Source organism: Physcomitrium patens, chromosome 18 (genome assembly GCF_059467195.1).
Source record: "Physcomitrium patens ecotype Gransden chromosome 18, ASM5946719v1, whole genome shotgun sequence".
Taxonomy (NCBI): domain Eukaryota; kingdom Viridiplantae; phylum Streptophyta; class Bryopsida; order Funariales; family Funariaceae; genus Physcomitrium; species Physcomitrium patens.
Window position 1 is genome coordinate 3,683,789 of NC_143427.1, and position 6,699 is coordinate 3,690,487.

The 6,699-nt window shown below is 37.3% G+C and overlaps 1 long non-coding RNA gene across 1 annotated transcript; it reads right to left on the reverse strand.

The window, feature by feature from the left end:
• Positions 1-756: 756 nt before the first annotated feature.
• Positions 757-2,611, reverse strand: LOC149987432 (uncharacterized). The gene is made up of 2 exons (XR_016498247.1): positions 2,207-2,611; positions 757-1,694 (listed from the first exon to the last, which is right to left on the reverse strand). It is a non-coding gene; the product is annotated as an uncharacterized LOC149987432 (long non-coding RNA).
• Between the last annotated feature and the right edge of the window lie 4,088 nt (positions 2,612-6,699).

Below are 6,699 nucleotides of genomic sequence, written 5' to 3' on the forward strand. Positions count from 1 at the left end.
AGTGAAGCCTTCTTCACTCTTTTCAATGCTTTTCTAGTCCTTAGTCTTGTTTTAAGACTTTCTAGTCTTTTTGTTTTTGACAATAGCCATTCTAGTTCAATAACATATCATCTTTGAATGACTTTTTCATTTCTTCTAGTGATATAAGAGTGTATTGAGGATTTCTTCCTTTAAGATTCATATCCTTGAAAATTTGATAAGAGTGCTAACTTATTGTTTCTATCTTATTTTAGAAGTGAATAAATTATCCTATTTCTTTTATTATATTTTGAAGATTGTAGACTATCCACCTTTAAACAAATAATCTTGTTTTTTAATACTTATATTTTCTCAAAAGAAAGTAGATTACTTTTCTTTGTGGAAATTTTTAATTGATATTAGATGTTGCAAATTATCCTCTTTTTATTTATTTTTTGAATTTTTTTGATTTGTCTATAGAAAGAAAGATTATGGATGCTACTCTTAGCAGAATTGAGAATAGATTTGCAACTATTGGAAATCTTCATGAATAAGTCAATACTTCAAGAACAAAAATCTTGTATATTTTTAACGTAAATCATCAAGGTACTATTTTTATACCTGTGGAAGAAGTTCAAAGTCTATGACAAGAAGTTGTGTGGTTGAAAGAAGCGAGTAAATTGATCTTTTAACCAAATCTATAGTGTTTTGCTTCTACAAGTATGATAATGTGTCAAGGACAAGAACTCGATGAAAGCTAAAGAGTAAGTGAGACTTTTCTTAAAAAGAAATAGGACAAAATAGAAATATGTATATTAAGAAAGAAACTGGAATGGCTATTGCCAAAATACAAGAAAAACTAGAGACCCTTGAAACTAGACTAGAAGCAAGAAAGGAGTTGACAAGAGTGAAGAGGGCTTCACTCTTGCCTCTATATATACTATCTAACTAGAAGCCACGTGGCGATGTTCTATAAGACCTCCAATATATGTTGACTTTCTAGGCCACATGCCTTTGCTTGCAAGGCAAGTTTTCTATGGATGGACGACGTAGTTAGCTTATTCTTTAAGCTTCCAACATGTGTGGCACATGGCTAACTTGTTGACCAAGTTTTTAACCTAAAAGTCAACTATAGACTGCTATAAAGTCAAAGCAGCATCTATGAAGCTTCTAAGAAGCTTCTCTAGAAGATATTACACAATTAATCTACTTTTATCTACTTTTACATACTTTTATCTATTCATATAGGTAATTATATGTATGTCCGTGACATTACCCCCCCTTCTAGGGACGAGTTCCACGAGGAGCGGTGATTATATATTGAGAAAATCTAATATGCGGCGAATTGTATTTACTACATATTCTGATCTTTGTTCTCTTCGAAGATAGTTGATGGGTCCTCTTAGCCATCGATAGTGTCCCATTCCAGGGCGAGAAGACCACCCTGTTATTTGATCACTGTTGAGGCCTTCATAACTTCCTTCAAATAATACATTTGAAACACCATCAGGAGTCGTTCCTATCTCCAATAATATCACCAAACATCGAGAATTTCTTCCAAGGTCGTGATACCAAACGCGTTGTATCTCACCATCTATTCGAAGAAGAACATGTCGTTCTTGAGGGTCTTCATCTCGGTTGCGTCGTCTTGAAGGTTGTGACAATCGCAATGTCTCATCCGGTAAGTCAGCAAACGAAGGTTCTTGAGTTGAATCCGCTGGTTGTTGGCTCTCCATCTAATTAGCGTCACAAAATGCAAAGAAGTTACAAACAAGGATAGGAAATTGAATGTTATCTTGCCTCAATCTTGTCTCTTTTATAAGAGAGGTTTTCATCTTGGTTTTGATGGATGTCGTTGATGAAAAACTTTGACTTTAGCTGATGCATTTGCTAGATTCCTAGATGGCTCCCATGTGCGCTCACTAATATCATATCCGCACCAATGAACAAGATATTCCAGCTTATTTTGGCGCCGCCTTGAGTCTAATATCTCTTCCACCTCAAATTCTTCATTATTATCTACTTCTATAGGAGGCGGTGGCATTTGTCTTCTTCCTTGTATATCCACTGTCTTATATGGTTCAAAAAGAGACACGTGGAATACAGGATGGATCTTCATTGACTCCGGTAGATGTAACCGATATGCAACTGGGTTGATCTGTTCAGAAACAGAAAAGGGGCCAAGCCTACGATAGTCCAATTTGTCACAAGGTCGAGTGGTCTTGATATTGCGACGAAGTAGCCATACCTTATCACCCACGTTGAGTTGTGGTTGCTCTTTACGATATACATCTGCATTTATCTTTTGTCGTTCTTGAGCTTTCTTCAACTGCGCCTTCATTATTGCATGTAACTCTGACAACCGATTTGCCATATCTTCTGCTGCAGGATTATCAACTTTTGAAAAATCAAAAGTATCAAGTCGTGGATGATAGCCATAATTGGCAAAGAAAGGTGTTTGTTGCGTGGAGGAATGTACCGTATTATTATAAGCAAACTCTGCCAATGGCAGAAGGTTTGTCCAATCATCTTGTTGGTAGTTGATGGTACACCTTAAATACTGTTCCAAGACTTGGTTTACGCGCTCTGTTTGTCCATCAGTTTGAGGATGGAAAGCTGAAGATAGCTTTATGTCCACTTTTAAAATCTTGAAAAGGGTCTTTTAAAATCTTGACACAAATTGAGTTCCCCTATCCGATATGATATCTTTAGGTAATCCATGATAGCGATAGATATTATCAATGAAAAGCTTAGCTGTTTCTTCACCTGTGATAGATTTTGTACATGGCACAAAATGTGCCATTTTGGTGAAACGATCTACTATCACAAATATAGAATCATAAGATCTTGAGCTTGGAAGATCTGTGATGAAATCCATAGAAACAGAAGACCATGGTTGTTCTGGTATAGGTAATGGCTGAAGAAGTCCGTAAGGTCGATGACGAGGAATTTTTGATCTTGAACAAATATCACATGATTGTACAAAGTCTTTGACTGACTTCCACATTTGTGGCCACCAAAAATCTCTTGATATGAGTTCCAAAGTCTTATTATATCCAAAGTGCCCTGCTGCTGGAAAGTCATGACGTGCTTGAAGAACACGTAAACGTGCTTCTCCTTCTGGAACATATAGGCGTCCTTCAAAATATAATAGATTATTCTTGAACTCAAACTTAGAAGGATCATGAGACTTAGAAGAATTATTCTCGATATCATAAACAAGAGGGTCTGAGGACATACTGGACTGGATTTGCTTGAGAAAAGTTGAATCAACAGTCAATGTTGATTTCATTGCTCAGAGATGAAATTGCTCCGGTTTCAAGAGGACCGTTCTTTGTTGCTCAAAAGCTGCATCTCCTTCTTTTGGTGCAAAATAAGAACGTCTAGATAGGGCATCGGATAAACCTTGTTATTTTCCTGGCCGATAAGTGATAATGAACTCGAATCTTGACAAAGACATACTCCAACGAGCTTGACGACGATTCAACACGCGTGCTGACATGAAATACTCGAGGTTCTTGTGATCTGTATACACAGTGACTGGACTAGAAGCGCCTTCTAGATAATGATGCCATTCTTGAAAGGAATCCACGATCGCAAGAAGTTCTTTATCGTGGATCTCATAATTGATCTCGGCTGCTGAGAATTTTCTTGAATGAAAAGCTATCGGATGGAGTTTGTCATTTGTTCCCATTTGTGATAAAACTGCACCCAAGGCAAAATCTGATGCATCTGTTTCCATAAAAAATGCCTTGGAAAAGTCAACACGATATAAGACTGGTGCAGAGACAAACGATGTCTTCAAGGCTTCAAATGCTGCTTCCGCTTCTTGATTCCATTGAAATTTATCTTTACTAGTCAAGCGTGTAAGTGGAGCTGCAACTCGTGAGAAGTCTTTGATGAAGATCCGATAGTAATTGGCAAATCCCAAGAAACATTGGACATCTCTTACTGTCCTTGGAATCTTCCAATCCATGATTGTTTGGACTTTCTTAGAATCCATCATGAGACCATCATTTGAAATGATGTATCCTAAAAAGTCAACTTGAGTAGTGTGAAATACACACTTTTCCATCTTGGCGTACAATCCTGCATCTCTAAGTTTTTGTAATACTTGACGAACATGTATTTCATGTTCTTCGACGTTCTTTGAATAGATCAAGATATCGTCTAGATAGTAGACGACAAAATTGTCTAAAAATTCACAAAATACATCATTCATGAGATGTTGAAAAGTAGCTCATGCATTCATGAGTCCAAAGGGCATGACATTATATTCGAAATGTCCATACCTGGTTCGAAACGCAGTCTTCCATTCATCTCCTTTTTTGATCCGTACTAGATTATATGCTCCTCTTAGATCTATTTTTGTATAGATCTTAGCTTGATTTAACTGGTCAAGGAGTCCTGATATCAAAGGTAATGGATACCTGTTCTTGATTGTGATCTTGTTGAGTCCTCGATAGTCAACACACATTCGTAAAGATCCATCTTTTTTCTTTACGAATAAAATTGGAGCTCCTGCTGGAGATTTTGAATGGCGTATGAAATTCTTCGCTAAATTCTCGTCAATATATGTCTTGAGTTCAGCCAACTCATCTTGCGATAAACTGTAAATTGGTCCAAATGGTGGCAGAGTTCCTTCCTTGAGATCGATTGAACAATCGTATGGGCGATGCTCAGGAAGAATATCTGCATTCTTTTTCTCAAAAACGTCTTGATACTCCTGATATTGACTTGGAATGCCACTTGAAGTCTTTACGCTTTCAGAAATAGGTGCAGCATAAATAGCAAAAGTTGATCCTTCTTTTGCTGCGTGTATAAATGCTTTTACACCTATAAGTGCGAGTTTTACTATACTAGACTCATGGTTTTTTACTTGATTAATAGAACCGTTACTAATGCTCTGAAGAAAATCAAGTTTACGAGAAATCCAATCTATTCGAGGATTATACTTTTCTAACCATGATAAGCCTAAAATTACTGGATTAGAGGGAGATCTAATTATATTAAAAATTACGCAACTACTATGACCATTTATTACTACATCTACAGGAAGTGTTTCGTGAGTTACATCTCCAGAAGACAACGGACGACCATCTATGACTTCTACGTGTACAGGTTTAGTTTTTTGTATTAATGATATTCTATGACATCTAGCAAATTCTTCATCTAAAAAACAAGATGAGGCTCCTGAATCTACCAAGGCAGAGGCTTTGTAATTATTAGGTCCTAAACGCACATCTATTATAAAACAAAGAGATGGTTCTGAGGAGAGGATAGGACCTTCATTAGAAGTTGTACAAGATTCCAGCCGCACGGTCCCTATTGTAGCTGGACGTACTCGTTTTCTGACATACTGTCTTCTTTGACAGCCGTACTCCTCATTTTGTAGTTACGTCGCTTCTTTGGACAATGTTGAGCAGTGTGCTTAGGTTCTCCACAATATAAGCACAATCCTTCTTGTCGACGACGAGACTTTTTTTGTTCAGTAAGAGGTTTGAAACGTACCGCATTAATTTGCATATCCTCTACTTCTGAAGGTATGTTTTGAGGAGACGTCGGTGTTGCCATTGAATTGTAGTAACGTTGAGGCCGACTTGTGCGACTCTTGGATCGAAATTCAAAAAGTCGATTGTCGCACTTCACAGCAAAGTCAATTGCTTGACTCAATGTTTGAGGATCAGGTAAATTAAGCATCAATTTCTTTACCTCATATTGTAATCCGTAGAGAAATTGACTCACAAGTGCGACATCATCCCACTTGATATCAGTTGCAAGTTGTCAAAATTGCGAAACATATAATGTTACTGATCGATTACCTTGTCGCAAAATACGGATCTTGTTGGTTGCAACACGAATTGCATCATGTTCTCCAAACATGGATCGAAACTCCGCCAAAAAAATCCTCGAGATTATCCAATATTGGATCTCGTCGTTCAAGAAAAGATGAAAACCATGACAATGCTGAACCTGAAAGAAGTGTACCAATGAATCTAACTTGTGACCCTGGAGTTGGATAGCTCTGGGGTTGAAGTTCAATCACTAGTTGGACCTGATTGATGAATCCTCGAAACTTGGATCTGGTACCATCAAACTTCTCGAGCAAGGCAACTCTCGGTTCTCTAACACTCGAAGGATGTTCCATTCTGGGAGAAGGGACATGGTTTGGTGCAGATGTTGAAGCAGCCCCAATCATCTCTATATCTTCACTTCCTACCATTTTTGTTGCTCCTTGTGGTGGTAAATTGAGTTGATGCATCGCAAGCATTAACTCCCTCAATTGTTCTTACATTTGTGCCATTGCACTCTTCATTTCAACAAGCTCTGCCATAGTAGCACTTAGAAAAGAGAAGATGTCTAATAACGCTCAAAACAAATAGAAGAGAGGAATTGATAACAAAGAAAATACTAAGAACAATATCAGTTTAAAAGAGGGTAATCCGCAACTTCTAATGCGCTTATGTCTTATCAAGAAAAAGGGGTAATCCACTCTTAATCAAGAAAAGACAAAGCTCTGATATTGTAAGTGTACTCTTGTCAATCTATCAAGGACAAGAACTCGATGAAAGCTAAAGAGTAAGTGAGACTTTTCTCAAAAAGAAATAGGACAAAATAGAAATATGTATATTAAGAAAGAAACTGGAATGGCTATTGCCAAAATACAAGAAAAACTAGAGACCCTTGAAACTAGACTAGAAGCAAGAAAGGAGTTGACAAGAGTGAAGAGGGCTTCACTCT